The 16,864-nt window shown below is 43.9% G+C and overlaps 1 pseudogene; it reads right to left on the bottom strand.

Moving 5' to 3' along the window:
- Nucleotides 1–11,681: 11,681 nt before the first annotated feature.
- LOC101712410 (coiled-coil domain-containing protein 93 pseudogene) lies at nucleotides 11,682–13,757 on the bottom strand (annotated as a pseudogene).
- Between the last annotated feature and the right edge of the window lie 3,107 nt (nucleotides 13,758–16,864).

Consider the following 16,864-nt stretch of genomic DNA (forward strand, 5'->3'; position numbering starts at 1 on the left):
GTGGTGCGGGGATGTCAGACGTGGATCTCAGAGGCTCTGTGGCACATTCTCTACTCCTAGAACCCCAAGGAGCCTCCTATGATGACCACAGCCAAAGCCAAAGTGAAAACTGCCAAAGTTTTTGACTCATCCAGAAGAGTTTAGCCTCTGGCGATGATGTTCTTCCTTGGTACTTCCAGAGGGCAGCTTGGACAGTAGAGCAGGACAGAGTGGTTTCTCCAGGCTTACCTTTCCCAGGAGGAGTGCCATCCCCAGATGATGACAGAAGGGGGCTCTAGAGACCATAGTCCCACCTGTGAATGCCAGGGTACATAGCTGAGACTCTGCTCCTATCTTTTTAGTTTATTAAGTTCACAAACACAGTACTTGTTACATGTCAAGCATGTTTTAAATACTTTTTACCTTACTCAGTTCTCAAAACAGTCTTAGAAGGCAAGTACGTGACCCTCTTTTACAGATAAGAAAACTGAGGCACAGAGGCGTGACGTCACATGGCCAAGGCCTCACAGTAATTGTTAGGACCAAGATTTGGTCCCAGGCAGTTTGGCTACTGAGTCGAGACTCTGAACTCCTGGCCTCTGTCGCTCTTTGTTTGGATTTCTACTGAGACTCTGACATTGCTAGTGAAAGGAAGATCAGACCAATTCATTCCTAAAGTTGGACACACTTCAGAATCTCCAACTCTCATTTTGGAATTAGTCAGTGGTTAGGCGGTGAGCTTTAAGTGAACTGTTCTGTGTGCTTTGGTGTGAGACAAATACCCTGTATTCATTTACTGAGGTGCAGCAGTAGCCACCCATCAACCTGACAACCAATTGAGTGGGTCTGTTGACCCACAGCAGGGCCCAGATCTTCAATGGGGCACTCAGCAAGTCTCTTCTAGTTGACAACTTCCTGTTTGATTAGGCTGTAAAAACAGTGCCGGGTCCCAGGACAGAAAGGTGAGATGGGGATGTCATTGTGAGGAACCGTACTGCAAGGGTGCCATGGTTCAGGGAGAAGAAAATGGAAAGTTATACCAGGACTTGAGCACTGGCCACTGGAGAAGACAGAGCCTTCAGGTTTCTTAGCAAAGAAAGCCAGGCAGGTGATCTTTTAGTAGCAGTAGGGTTACGTGAATCAAAGAACTATAAGCTTTCCAGTGGTCCAAATAAGAAAGGCTCTGTATGGTAATACAACCTCAAAATTCCTAGTTTGCTCAAACATTCAGTGGGATAAAGCTAGTTCATGTATAGATTTCCTGGTAGGAAGGCAGTAGATGTACTAGAAAAAACACTGGCCTAACACTGAGCATCTAGGTACTTCCCTGGATCCACCTCTAATAAGGTGAGTGACATGAGCCACATCTCTCCTTGACCTCAATTTGCCTGTAATGACAGTGACCTTCTGTTGAGTACGTGCCATTCCAGGCTTTGTTCTCAGAGCTTGACATCTAATGCCTGATCTAATTCTTTACAAATTCTATAGACACTATAATTATTGCTGTAACTCAGAGGAGGAAAATAAAGCCCAGGGAAGTTAAGTAACTTATACAAGGTCACACCAGAAGCAATGGAGCTGGGCATTTGCCCCAGAGTCTACTCATCGCCATGCTCACAGATACTATAGACAGTGTTAGCCTCTCTGCATGTGTCGTTTATAATTGAGTTTGTTCAGTCTTGATATTCTGTATGAAAGTATTGCAACTTTCATCAACACTCTCTCCATGGCCAGCTCTGTGAGTACAGAGCTCCATCGCTGGGTTCCTAATAATGAGTACTGAGGGACTTCAGAGGGTATTTGTTGAGTAAATGTATGGAGGAATGATTGGACTCAGTACAGCAAAGGAACAGCTGACTTGATCGGAAATATACAGAAACAGAACAGAATGGGGTCAGTGGAGTGTAACCTGTGCCCTGGTCTAGACAGCCTAAAAGATAGAGATCTTCACTAAGAGGTTGAGGCTTTGGCTCTTAGTCCAAAAGTTGCAATGTGGTGTATGGTCTCCTTGTGACAAGTTAAACATGTTCTGATCTCTCCATTGAGAAGCCCACATTTGAGAACCTCTGCTGAAGGTTGACCTCCAGAATCTGGGTGCTAAAGCTTTAAGAGCTGGCATCAATATCACCAAGTCTTAGGGAGATACCATCCAGCCATTTGCCTCTCTGGATTGGAGTTTCCTTGTCTGTCCAATTGGGGTTTGGATTAAGTCCCCTCCCCAGCTATTATGTCTCCACTGAAAATTTCCTTTGCATAGAGTATGTACAGGACTTACCTCTCTTATGTCCTGTGCATCCAGGATCCTGTTCTCAGCCAGTGATATGTATCACTAGCAATTCCGATGACTACATCTCTTGGTGCATTCTCAGGTATTCATGTTTTTTGTCCTGGTAAAATATTTATATTTTACCCAGTGCTTAAAGTCATCATTAATAATGGGAATTTAAGGCTTGGCATTGGTTTGTAGGAGAAAGATTAAATTTAATTACAGTTGACAAATGACAACCCTCCCTTGTCCTTTGTCTCATGTGATTCCTTCACAGGTCGGTCCTGTCACTTGCAAGGGCAAGTGGGAAGGGTGCCATGAGACTGTAAAAAAACAAGGTTGGGGGAAAGGCTTGTGTGGTTCCAGCTCTGCCCTTTACAGATATTGATGAATTCTCTTGTCCTCTAACTCTTGCTTATGGTCAGTCCATCACTAATTAGACAGTCGGAAGTTGGGAGAGGGGAGAGATGTGGCTATTTCTTCCCCCAGAGCCCCCTTTGCTGGTTCTGGCTGGCAGTGGCTGCTCCCTCTGTGAAATCCCATAGCTGCTATTGGGCAGCATTTTCCTACAGGTTACCAGCACGTTCTGGGCTCTGGAGACTGCCTCTCTCTTTCCCCTTCCTGACCAGTGAGCGGTGATGGCTCCCAGTTATCGTAAGCCTCAGTGCCTCACCATCTCTTGTTTTTCCTTAACCCCGCCTGCACCTTTGTAAATCAACTAGTTCATCTCTCTTCCCTTGCCCTCTTTGAGTATATCCCCTGCTTCTTGTCTGGCCATGGGTGATACAAGCTGCCTCATTCTTCCTTGCTTCTAGTCCTATGTTTCTTAAGGACAATTACGACCCATGTTTTGCATATGAAGGTCTCTAGACACTACTCCTTGTAATGTTTAACCAAAAAACCAACAGCAAGCTGGAGGGAGAAGTAAATGATGGAGGTTGCATGGGAGTGTAGCAAAGGGCACTGAGTTTGGCCCCCAGTACGAAAGTGAACTACTTAGTATCTATGTCATCTTACCAAGTTACTTGACCCTTCCATTAGGCATGATTAAGAATAGTTTGTGTCTTGTCTTTCCTATGTGCCTCTTACCAAGATCGAATGAGGCAATGCCAGAACAAGTGCTCTGTGAATGCTGAAGTATTTTCTGAGCAGTAGGTGTTACTGTTTTTGTTTTTATCATACACGACATTCAGACAAAATCCTCAAAAGGCCATGCACTGTATTTTCCATTGCACTCAGATTTCCCTGTCACCTCTGTGCCTCCTAGATCAGGAGATCTGGCATTTGTGGAATCTAAGATGAATGTCCAGGGAGGGTTGGCTAAGCATGGGTCCACATGGCAGAGCTAAAAATAGTCTTGACCTCAGTGGGAGCATCTCAGTCCAGTCCCCGAAGGGAGTGGACCTGGGAGACAGAGGGTATATGAGGAGAATGACCTCCATCAGTGGGGTTAGGAGATGGCAGGGAGAAGGTAGCTGTCACAAGGACTTCCTATCAAATACCAGCACACTGGCAGCTCCCCCGGCCCGTTCTCTCTTGGATTGTCTCTCTTCTGTGTGTGTTGTAGCAGGAGGCAGGGGTGGGGACGGGGACTGACCTGAACCTTTTGTACTTTTCTGGTGGAGTGAAGCCTATGCCTTAAAGCGCTTCCTCATGGCCAGGCCTCTTAGGAATTTCCCCAGTCTGCCACTGGAAATGACAGACACCTAGATCCAGAAGGAGGCAATCTTAGAATCTTGGTTTGGAGTCAAATGTAGAAGCTGACTTTATAGCCCAAAGAGGCAGAATTCGAGGGCTTTGGCTCATTATCTCCAGGGGTGGGGGTGGGAAGGCTTTTAATGATAGGGAACTATTCTAATGACCATTGGTTTTCAAATTATAATTCACAGACATCCAGACTCCTGTTACTTATAGATCGATGGCATTAACATCAACTAGAAACTTATTCTAAATGCAAGATTTCAGGTCCTGTCCTAGATCTCTAAATCAGAACCTGCATTTAACTGGACCCACCATGTGTTCATGCACATATAAGAGTTGGAGAAGAATTATTCTAGAATTCCTCTGACTTCTCTGAAGGGGTCACCAATGAAAGGCCTCGACTTGTACATATGGGGTCTTATAAAAGGTTGCATTTGAAAAAGTGCATTTGCACTTGGATAAAAAATTTGAAACTGAGATGATCTTTCCCTTCCTCTGGGAGAAGAGGAAATTCTGCTATTAGAAACCTGTCTCACTTGCTGGGACCCGGTGCCACTTCGCCTGCCTTATGCATTAGCGCGTTGGATGTCTGTGTCCTTTGTGTCCAGAACAAGGCTTGTGCAGGGAAGGGCTGCTCCATCCATGAAGGGCTGTGTTAGGAGACTGGGGGACCCTGGATTGTTACCAGCCCTGAGGTTAGACTCCTGGTAGGGCTGCTTGGAGAGCTGCTGATGATACCGAAAGGCCCTGTTGTGACCTGGGAGTTAGGACTCAGCTTGGTTGGCTGAGTGGGGAGGGCAGAAGGGTGCAGAGCTTCTTCCTCTGTAGGTGGAATTATGCAGGGAGCTTAGTGTTTGTTGTATGAGGAACATCCTGGCAGGATTGGAAAGTGCGCCAGGAGCTGAGAAGAGATAAGCCTGCTTCCAGCTGGGATCTGGGCACAGCCCGGTGGCAGCAGGTTTCAGGATTTCCAGAGGGAGTGCTTGGCGCCTCTCAGCAATGTCTTTTGAGAGCTTCAGTTTGCTGCCATTATAAATAACTGTGATTTGCATTCCTTTTGCATGCGAACCTAGAGGAGCTCACAGCGTTCACTATCAAATCCCTCTGGCCCAACCTCACACAAGTTCCCTTGTAGGCAACATTCATGGCTTCCACTTTATATAAGGTGAAACCGAGGCTCTCAGAAGCCATACATCAGGGACGGCAAACTCTAGGAAATATCAAGTGCCTAAGCACAGCCTCGGAGCTCTCCAGATGCGGGCTTCAGAATCTTCTAGAGTGAATTCCATCCTCTCCTCATCCTGCATCCTCCTCCACCACAGCTGCCTACCTTGGATACTCTGTGGCCTCTGGTTTGGCAAGCATATTCCCCGTCTCTACTCCTCTATCTCTACACTCCTACATGTGCATCTTTGCCTCTTCCTGTGTGACATAGCTGCCCTCCAGAGATTTGAGTTATTTGGCCATATACCCTGCTGCCACCTCCCTAGCCTTCAAACCTTTGAAGACAGGAGTGTGCTTCCGCTTCTTGGACCCCAGCACAGAGCTTTCATCTGTGTAATGACGAATTAACAGAAGACCAGAACGTATGAGCTAGTGGTTGAAGCAGGGAGAGATTCTGCACCTACAGAACTCATGAGTGAAAGGGCCATGCATTCAACAGTTCTGATCCTAGGGAGAGTGGAGGGCCCATGCTAAAAAGGTTTGAGATAGAAGCTGCACTTCCCTAAGGCAGACCTTTCTGTAGTTCCCTAAGACAGACCTTTCTGTAGAGAAGTCTTAAGAGATGTAACCTGGCCTGGTTCATGATGACACAAGATACTTGAGCTCTCTAAGTCTTAACTTGTTTATTTAAAACCTGTAAATATGAGGATACTAAGATAATTTGCCACCTGGATTGATAAGAAGAAGAAATAAAGAGAGGTACTATTAAAGTGTTTTTTATCGGAGGATCGGCACCTACAATACCTTTGATGATTTTAAACGCGTGGCTAGTAGGGGGAATCATCCTCTTTGACAATCTTACCAAATAATACCTGAGGCAGAGGAGAGAAGGAGACAGGAAGTCCCATATTTAGAACTGATACCTTCTTTTTAGCATATGAATGCTCTGGATCTTAGGAAATGGTTATCTAGGGTTCCAAACACAATGATTGACAGAAATAGTGCATGATCCAGCCACAGTCTGTCTCTTCCTTAGTTCCCATTATGTAACTATTCAACAATAATTCAAGGGACTTTGGTCCCTGAGCCCTGCTCTCCGGTCTGGAGATCTTTGCCTGGGAAAGCCAGGGGAGTGTGCTACTGCGAGAAACAGGGAAACCACTCTCTTCCCTTCATTGAGCTGCGAGCACAGCACCGCTATGTTGTGATCGGGATGCTTGGGTTAGCAGACCCTTCCTTCTCACGCTGTGAGAGGCACCCAGATGGAGGCAGAGGTGTCTGAGCCTGTAAATACTGGAAGCCCGAGTTGTGAGGAAGCTCTTTGAGTGTTCCTCGTCCTGGGTTCTTCTCCCTTCTGCCTGTTCCACTTATACCATCCTGGGATCTTCAATAAACATAGCTACTTACTACTTGCTTGGTAATTCTTTCCTCAGCATGCACAAGACGATTGGACTATTTGGGTCCACTCGGCTATAATAGGTGTAACGGAAAAAGGATCACCTGAGGTCCTCAGGGCTTTGCTTTAGCCTCTCCTCTCCCTCTGACCACGGAGCTTTCACTCCCTCATGGGAAGTGAGTCTCTGCCCCCTCATCGGTCAAACAAGAGGACTAGACTGGATGCTTCACAGAGTCAGAACAGCTGAGAGATAGAAGGTCCTACCGCTTAGTAGAGGCAGACCAAGCAGTGCTTCCATCTTCTCTATTTTGATTTTCCAAACCAGCAACTCCCAGGACTGGTGGTGATTATAGGGCTGGGTTGGTTTCCTCTTTTCCTCCTGATCTGGACCCGTTTTCTAGGCTTCAGTCATCCCAGTCCTTCTTGCGTGGCTCCCTGTAAGAGTGAAATGTGGTGGGGTTGAGTCCAGGAGGTGTCCACCTCCACCGTATGAAGCCTGGTGAGGACCCCGTTCTCCTCCCTCCACTGTTTCCTTCCCTACTCTCCCTACTCTGTGTTAAACTCCTTCCTTTGGCTTCCCCTTCTGAGCAAGCCTCCGGGTGAGGGCCTGGAAGGCTTAGAGCTGTTGTTCTCTGGGGACTCAGACACAGAGTACTGATGACAGAGACACTGCCCTGGAGTAGCCTAGGCCAAGTGTGACAGTGAGACTTCTGAACTGCATGGATGACCTGCTCTGATGGGTTGAAGACAGGTAATTGGGCAGAAAGTCATGCACCTGCAAGATAAAGCGATAAGCTTGCAAAGGGAGTGGAGGCAGGTTAAGGCAGTGTGAGATCTGCAATGAAAATAGGTGCATGAGCGATGGAAAATTAGTCAAGGAGATTTGGAAGACTTTAGGCATCTGTGTTGAAACATTTCTCACACCCATTCCTTCCCTCCATCTTCACCGCCACTGCTCTCCCACTTCTCACTTTGGAGGTTGCAAAAGCCTCCCAATTGGTCTCCCTGCTCCAGTCCAGCCCACCTGGCTCCCAACCTTCCTGTTCAGCCGTTTTCTTCCATGCTCTCGTCTGAGCATGCAGTGCTGCAGTCCGGGTGAACTACTCACTCTTCCTGGTCCTGTACTTTTCCATCTCCAGCCTTTGCTTGTTTTTTTCTTTGTTTCTTTTTTTCTTCTTCTTCATTTTCCCCCTCTGTTCAACTCTTTTAGCCCAGCAACTGCAAGTCGAACTTCATCCTTTCAGGCCCACTTCAAATGATGCTTCCCGTGTGACATCTTTCCTGATCCTATGATCCCACCTTCACCCTTTACCCCCAGGGGAGTGATCTCATGTTCCCTGAATGTAATTGTTTTCCTACTTTAGGGCATTTATTGCCACTTACTTTGCAGCATAACAATTTCTCTGTGTGTCTTACTTTGCCTGCTAGACTGGGATCACCTTGCAGTTAGGAAAAAGGATCCCTTTCAAGTTTGTATTCCTCAGTATCTTGGCTGCCATTTAGCTATTTGTTGCATTAATACACGAAGGACTGCTTGTTGGGACAGGAGACAGAGGAGCTCTGGCATCGGCTTAGAATACAGTTAATGCAGATTAAACTGATGGAGGTGTATCTTGAGAGAAATGCAAATAAATACATTCAAAGACCTGTGGATCAGAAAGAAAAGAACTCAGCCATAGAGTGCAACCCAGGGGACCTAGAAAGCAGGTACTAGGGAGATGAAGGTGTTTGTTTTATGCTTGGTAACTGGAGAAGTCAACAGAAGCTGGAAGGAGCTTCTTAGGGTGGGACCCAATGAATCACAAAGCTTCTATTTAACCCTTAAATATCCCCACATATATTGCCCAAGGTAGAAGTCACAGGAAAGAAAAGTGCCTGAGGCCTCAGTGGGCCTCAGGAGTCACTGAATTCACCCACTTTAGTGCTTGCTTCCAGCCAGGCCATTGCAGATTATCAGCAAAGACAACACACAAACGATTCCTGCTCCAAAAGTTCACAGTCCACTTGGAAAAAGATGACTCTGCTTCAAACAATCCAGACCCAGCATACTGTCAAATGCCTCCAGGATGTATAAAACATGTACAGAAGAGACCACAAGGATCCCAAAAAGGGAAGTGGGAACAAGGACGAATTGGGAAAGACTTATGGAGAACGTGTTTTAGATGCAGTGACTTCAAGAGTGGGCCAGGCTCTCTCACCAGCCTCTGGAGGGGGCTGAGAGGAGGCACAGGATGAGTTAAAGTGGGAAGGTTAGCCAAGGGGGGCAGTCATGTTTGCTCATGCTAAGGCCACCAGGCCCTGACGATGAGTGTTTATATAGTAGTGTAATCGGGAAATCCCACGCCGTTTCATATGTGTCTATCTACGTGTGTGTGTGTGTGTGTGTGTGTGTGTGTGTGTGGTGTGTGTGGAGAGAGAGAGAGAGTGAGAGAGAAATAGGAATGCTAAACAGAACCATAAAACAGAAAACCCCTCTGAAGATAGATAGCAATTGTCTCTCATCTAAACCCAGTCTTACCTGCTTGCTTGAAAAGCAGGAGTGAGACCCTACGGCAGGAAGAGGTTGGAAAGGAAGCCCTATCTTGGTCACTCATCATCCCTTGGCTTAGGGAACAGGAAGACTAACAAGAACGTGAACGTGAGGATTGAGGGCCTTTGCCTGTTGGCAGACCTCACTTATTCATTGCTCCAACTGCATAGATAAATTGGAGCAGTCAGTAGTCAGGGTAGGCAGCTGTGGATGCAAAGCTGCATGGACAGACAGATTCTACACAGGCAGCTGTGAGGAGTCCTCGAAGCTGCTGTGGTCCACCAACATCCATACTACTCGGGGCTGGGCGCAAGTGAACAGGGAATAGGAATGGGAGGGAATAAGAGACTGTGTCAGAGAGGAAGGGGGTGCTGGGTGTCGATTTTGGAACCCCTTTACCCTATGGGATGTAGAAGTCACAAAGGACTTATCCAGTTAGAGTGAGTAACTATTAAGACTTTGCTGAAAACTATGTCTCCTGACTTGAAGGATGAGGGTGTGTTCTCTCTCATTGCAAAACTGGAACAAAGGAGAGGGAGAGAGGATAGACCTCTAGGGATGAAGAACCTCTGAACCCCACAAACAGGCTGGCACTCTCTCTTGAGTTATTTTTCGCTGCCTATCGGCTTTAGTCTTTTAGTTCACTCTTATGCAAGCTATGGTTCCAGGGCCATAGGAAGTTTAGAAGGGAAATATGTCTTCTATGAGAAAGACTTTCACAATTCCCCTGAAATTTTCATGTTGTCTTTGTTGCTACAGTTGTTTGTTTAGCGTTATCCTCTTAAATCTTTTCAATGATACTTCTTTGGGTAGAGAATTCACAGTAACTAATTTTTTTCTGAAAGTTTTGAATGGCTAAAAAAACCCCCCCAAAAACAAAAAAACCCTGAGAATTAAAATTTGTGCCACAAATTTTAGTTTATATTTTTGAAAGGAGTAAATTAAATTTTATTTTAGGTTTTGAAGGTGGTTAAACTGAGAGGTTTCTATGTTCGTTCGAAAATAGTACTAGATCCAAAAACCTAGGCTTACATAGAAGCTCCACTATTTCCAAGCCTTTTTCATTTTGGTCAAATTCATTTCTCTCTCCAAGTCTCAAATTCTTCATCTTTAAAATGGGAATATTAATATCAAATAAAACTGAACAAGACAGCTGAATCCCCTGTCCCTTCAGAGCGTATAATACAAAAGAGATAACATGTATTGAAGAGTTTTCCACACAGTGCCTGGCATATAGTAACTGCTTAGTACATTAGGAAGAGAATAGCCACCACCCTGAAATTTGGGAGAGCTGATTCATCCCGAGGTGGTATTAACCAGCCAGGAGACCTTAGGAATCTTGACACTGATTGCTTTCCAGCACTGTGCCTTGACTGTTTGAGCTGCTTCTTCACAGATATTTGGGGTTCCTCCCAGATTCTGCCATTTTTATAGGGTTTCCACAGATTTTTTAAAAAACTCCTTTTCTCATATAAATTCCATTCAGGCAGGGACAAGATCAAGGTCACTGGTCCTAAACATATCCATGGAGTAGTTCTTATCATACCACAGATCACTTTCTAGTTCCAAAACTAAATTTCTAATTGTTCTGTTTGTTGATTGATTTCTACTTATTAACCTTTCTCAGGGTACTAGTAAGCAGCTTTGCTGAAACCAATGAAAACTCAGATGAAAAAAAATTTTAAATTTCTGGCTGAAACTGCTTCCTTAGGAAGTGGAGATGGGAAAGCTAGTGACTAGTCATCACAGTCAGGGAAATTTCCACCTGAGAATGTGGGTTGATTTAAGGGATTGATAGAACTCACTTGCAGTGATGGTACGCTGAAGGGAATATCAAAAGAATTGATTTGGGTCTCAGAGCCCCAGTGGTTAGCTAAGTCCAAGTCGGGGGATTGTGGACAGAAGGGAGAATAAACATTTTTTTTCAACGAGTTTATTTTACAGTTATCCGAACTACCGTCCAGAAATGTGAGGTTCCTCCCTGTAGGATCTGCCCTGCCTTGGAAGAGAGTGAGCTCTTTGGCTTTGGAGGTGATCAAGTGAACTGCCAATGCTTGGGAAGTGCACGGTTAGGCTGCGTCAGTTTGGAGGTCTCACATATCTTTAATAAGCCGATCTGGAATTAAGGAGATCTGATACTTAAATCATACCCTTTTGAATCCATTTGTGCATCTGCACTACCAGCCAGTTACTATGTATTCAGCTCATTAGATTTGCTATCTGCTATGCAAAATAGCACTTCCTTTCATTTTTTCTCAAATTAACTCTTGCAAACTGGGGTTAGAGGAGGCTAGGATAGTTCTGTTTTTCTGAGATTTGCTGATTAAGTACAGAGTTCCATACTATAAACACTGTCATAACACCTCTCAGCCTGCTCTCTTTTGACTGAGGAAATCTAATTTTGTTACATCTAACTTTATACCGATAAGCGTCCATTGTATTTGTGATTTGAATAGTTTTCTGTCCTTCTCCAGTCTTCCTGTCTCTACTGAATCTTTCTCTTTTTTTTTAACGAAAGAATTCTTCTTTATTCAGAGTCTATACAAATACAGGCACCTTCCTAAGTGTAATGTTACCAAAGAGATAAAAGTTGAGTGGACACAGAGAATAAGTCCTGCCCATGTTTCCTCACAAGACAGTGAGTGTTATCCAAGCCAGTGTTTACATTTTTTGATTCCATCAACAGCTAATAGAGATGAAATGGTAGCAAACAGAAGACAGAAAACATCCAGGGAGTTGAAATGGCCACACCTCCACCTTTCTACTGTTGCTTTCAGAACCATTTCATGTCTTGTAGTTGATACAAGGCATTTAAGAAAAATCAGTGACGTATGAAAATCACTGGAAATGATCAGGAGGCCTTCACTTTCATGCTGGGCCTCATTCTTGCCACTTTCCTCTTTGAACTCTTTCACAGTCTTAAGGTCTCTGCTTTTCTAGCAGTTCCAAGTACTGATTCAACTGGACTCTTCTCATTTTGTTCTCTTACTGCTTCTTCTCCATCTTCATTGTACTTTACTTCATTTCTTCTATGATCTGTTCCATCTGACATAAAAACTCATCCTGGGCAGCAGAAGAGGCCATGACTTGTGAGAAGTTCTCACAAACTGAATTGAGTAGACTAATCTCTTTTGCCAAATAAGCCTTTTCTGTCATCCAGGGTTTATACAAAGTGAAGAGCTACTTGGTTTCTTTGTGCACTGCTGAAATCTAGCAGTAGAGTTCAATGAATCTCTTCTGATACTGTATTAACTCAGTTTGGCTGGGTACTTCATTAATTTTTCAATGCAGAATTGTTATTTCTTGATTTCTTCACGCCTGTAGTAAATAGAACTTGTTGAGTTTCTCTTTCTCCATGTCAGACCGCCTACCTTGGTCTTCATTGTGAGTCACCATAGAGGTCAGTACACCATGTAGTTCTCATTGGAGAGAGTCTTTTCATCTGGTGCTCTCTCAGCTTTCAGGGTTTAAATTTCCTGCTGCAGCCATGTTGTGTCCTCTTGGCAATGTGCTTTAAACTCTTGCTTCTGACTTTTCAGATTTTCATTCATGGCTATAAGTGCTCTCAAGTTCTGAAGAATACTTAGATCTGCTTTAGATTCTATCTTCTCCAGGGCTGCTTGCTCTTTGTCCAGTTTCTCACTATGACTCTTCAGCTCTGTTTTTTCTTTCTTTCATTATATCTGGCTTGGAGGTTGGTATGATTTGCTTGCAACTCTTCCAGATGTTTGGTCTTCTGTAGAATCTGCTCGTTCAAGGAAATAATTTTCTGACGATGTAGCTGGGAGATTCATATTTTTTTTGGACTTTCTTCAGCTGATAGCTCAGACTCCTTCTCTCTCTGGGTACTCAGATACAATCTGCTTGATGTCAGCAGAGCAAGGCCCATGATCTGGCCCATGGAGCTTGAGGTGAGATGGCTCTGTTCATTTGTCATGGCAGTCATCTTGATCATCAGTGACCAATTATGCTGCTCTTCACCTGCTTGAAGCTCATCTTCCTCATAGATATCTGTTTTTCCTGTAGCTGACAGCCCTACAGGAAGTGGCGTTATCTTGTCTTCAGCCTTCTCTGTTTTGTTCTGGTGGCTAAATCCATATCCCCTGCCATATTGCAAAAGTCTAACATGGATTTGAGATTCTTCGTTAAACAGCTCTTCTGAGCCTGTTGGCATTTGCTCTTCCCACGGGGCTTGTAAATATCTGAGAGATTATCAACTATCTTGAAGGTCTTGTCTTTTCTCTTTATGAACTCATCACCCTCAGGGAGACTGTAGATTTTCTGGAATTGGGATATAAGGTAGGAACGGATGAGATCACCCATCTCTTCTTCTGTTTCTATAGCTCATTTTACCAGCCACTGCACAACAGGAAATATGTGACTAAAATCCATCCCTTGGATCTGGTGGGGTTCCGGCTGGTATGGACATTTCATCCTTGGAAAGACTGAGACAAAATTTTCTGATAGAGCTATTTTTACCTAATGTAGAGTTTTTGTAGAACAAATCAACATCTATATCAAAGCCACAAGTGGTGATACACCAAGTCATCCATCCCTCCTACTACCTTGTCAAAAGGTGACAAGCCTTTAATTCTCACCCTGAAACACCCAGCTGGAACCTAGAGTTCCAGAATTTCAGCCAACTTGATATTTCATCCTTTACCTTCTCTTGTCTCTACCTCTGGGAGACCCTGTCCCTCCCGCCTCTTGGGTGGCTCCATGATCCACTTAGGTTGACCTGGGGTGGCAGCAAAGCCCTCTGAGCATCCAGAGGAAGCAGTCTCTGCAGGGAAACTGCTACCAGGGTGAAGTGCAAAGTGGAAACTTCCTTTGCCGCCAGTGCTGCCTCTGGGGCACTAAATTTTTCTGGAAGGAAAATCTTTGAATAGAATCGCTCCATTTTTTTCTGAGTCCACACATTGCTTTCTTGTGAACAAGGGCCACACTCTTTCTGTCAAGCCCAATATTTCTTCTGATGAGGCCCAGTAGCCCTGTGAGTGTTGTAGTCTTAAGCCATCCCTGGGGTTCAGATTTGTCCAAGCTGATCTTAGAATCTGCCTTGTCCTTAGTAACTGTGTGATGTTGTACATCACCAATTTAATTTTTCTTTGTATAATATGGAGAACGATGCTTAAAAAAATAAGACTAGAAAAAATTAAAAAGATGAGACTTGTGTGGTGCCTAATCCAGAGACAGTACTTAATACCCTTTTTGGGAAGGAAAATTAAGTAAATGCATTTCTCAGTTGTGATATATTAGAATCCATCATTTTATAGAGATTGGAATATATTTTACCTAAGAAAACTGCTTTACATTTGCCCAAACTGAAGTTGAACTGTTATCTTTTTTTCCCCTTCTGGGATCTTTATGTTCCTGAGATTTAAAGTCAGGTTACTCCCATTTGAATTCTGCTCTCTCTGATTTATTAGCTCTACCATCATTGCTTATTAACATCCTTAAATCTATTTTCTCAACTGTAGCATTGAGATTATAGAAATACTTGACCTGGAACACAGGCTTTGAACCTAAATTGACTAGAATTCAAGACTTTGCTCCATTGATTTCTAGCTTTGTGACCATAGACAAGTTTCTGAACCTTTCTCAGTTTCTTCATGTGCAGAAAGAAAGTGTGCACAGTCACTGTCGTAATTCAATGGGGTAATTATGTACAGCTTTTAAAGTAGCCCCTGGCCATTTACCACAGGTTGCTTAAAACAATTGATTGTGTTCCTCCTCAAGTCATGGAATTGTCCAGATGTTTTGTAACTTCTAAAAAGATGTGGAGTTTAAACAATTATTGTTTACTCATATTGTACTATGGCAAGAGTAGATTTGGAGTCCAGCTGCGATTCCAGTGCTGTCAGCTTTGGAAAGGCACTGCTCCTTGGGACTTGGGTTCCTTGTGCCCAAGGGAAGCGGCAGAACTCTTCCTTTTTGTCTCACCAGGTGTCTTAAGCATCATTACTGGTGAGACCCTTAATGTAGCCTGAAAATGAGGCACTGTGGGGCCGGGGATTTAGCTCAGTGGTTCCACCTCCTGCCTCAAAAACGCAAGGACCAGAGTTCGATCCCCTGTACCCCCCCCCCCCAAAAATGAGGCACTGTGATGCCTACAAGTCTTCAGTGACATTTACAAAAATGGATGTTTCATGACTTTGTACTTTTTTCCCCCTTGTCTTTCAAGAAAATGTGAAGTAAGTCTCAAGTCAGGATCAGTAAGATCAAGGGTTATGATTTCTGGAGATCACTATGTTAATATACATTATTCAAGGAGGTTGGCATATATATATATATATATATATATATATATATATATATATATATTTACTGTTTCTGGGCTCCTTTTCAAAGATGACATAGTACCACACCAACCAACTCTTCATCCTTTCCATGTAAAAATCTAATCACAGACACTTTAGATCTTTGAATATTGAAATCTTTGTGTGTTTCACTGTCCCTGCTTAGACCTTAATCCTATTTTTGTAAAGAACATTGGTTTATTAAAATCCTTTTCCTTTTTTTTCTCCTAATGGGTTATGTTTCTTCCATAGTAACACTCTCTGTTATGAATTCCAAACATGGAAGTAAGATTTAGCAGCTTATAATTTCCAGGTAGCCCTTCATATGGATAGAATCCCATTGCTAGTGTAACATTCCCTTTGGTTCAGTGATCATTTAAAACAACAGGATATACATTCTAGACAAGGGCTCTACAGTTTTACACATGACTTATTCTAGAATTCTGGAGTAAATGCCACCTGGTCCAGGTGATTTATTTACTTAGCTCCTCCACTGTAGAAGGACACAGCATGGTGTCCTGACTTTAGAGGCAAACAATTTGAAAAATTGTCCCAATTCTGCTAACTTTTTGGATGAATCTGAATGTATTATTTTATGACTCAGTATCCCCATTTGAGACTTGAAGGTGTTGGGTGAAATTATCTATGATATCTCTTCCAACTTTGTCATTTTCTGATTCTAAAATATGCTAGCATTGATAGGCCTTTCTGGGAAGTTCCTTAATGGACAAGGATACGGGTAACTGAAACACCTGATAACAAACCTCCTTTTTCTTTTAAGCACTCCAAAGCCTTCCTTCACATTCACTGTGGGAAAAATATCCCTGACTAAGGGCGCAAAACTGTGGAATTCAGCAAATTTCTTGGTAACTTACATCAGATAAGAACTCAAAGGAGATGATGGGAAATCATTTGTATTGATTTTCTCTTAGTCAAATAAATTGAAGAAATACCCATTAATGAAATTTGGAGTAAAAATAAAAAGGCGAGAGACTGCCTTTTATAATTCATAGTGCAGGCATTAGCAGCGGGACTATCTCCTTATGAAGGCCTTGTGCACAGGGAAGAGATGTGCCAAGATCTACTGTTATGCTCTATTCTCATGCCATGCTTTGGCTGGTGCCCGGACATGCCTGATTCTCTCTTTGGGACTCGATTTCCTTCACCTATTAATGAACATCTTAGGTGTACTGTCATACGCCATCTAAGTTATTAAACTTGGGTTTTCACAAGAGAGCCAGTGGGCACCAAAGGGGCCCTTCGCCGCGAGCATGAGACGATGTGAAAAGGGAGTCGTGTTCCAAAGGACAGAAGGGAGGTGAGGCCGAAAGTGTGCCTGAGGCAGGTAGAAGCCAGGGGATAGCCATCCATGGAAACCACAAGCGATGGTGTTGAGAGCGCGTGGAAAAGTAACGAAGAGCCTCGCGCTGATTTCGCAGAGACCCGCGATTGACTCTGCAGGGCACAGGTACCGCCGCCCCATAAGCCTCGCAGCATTCCTGCCTGCAAAGCTGTGGAGAGCAGGAGCG

Source organism: Heterocephalus glaber, unplaced genomic scaffold, assembly GCF_053883595.1.
Source record: "Heterocephalus glaber isolate CG9 unplaced genomic scaffold, H.glaber_assembly_v1.0 deba00001504, whole genome shotgun sequence".
In the NCBI taxonomy this organism is placed as follows: domain Eukaryota; kingdom Metazoa; phylum Chordata; class Mammalia; order Rodentia; family Bathyergidae; genus Heterocephalus; species Heterocephalus glaber.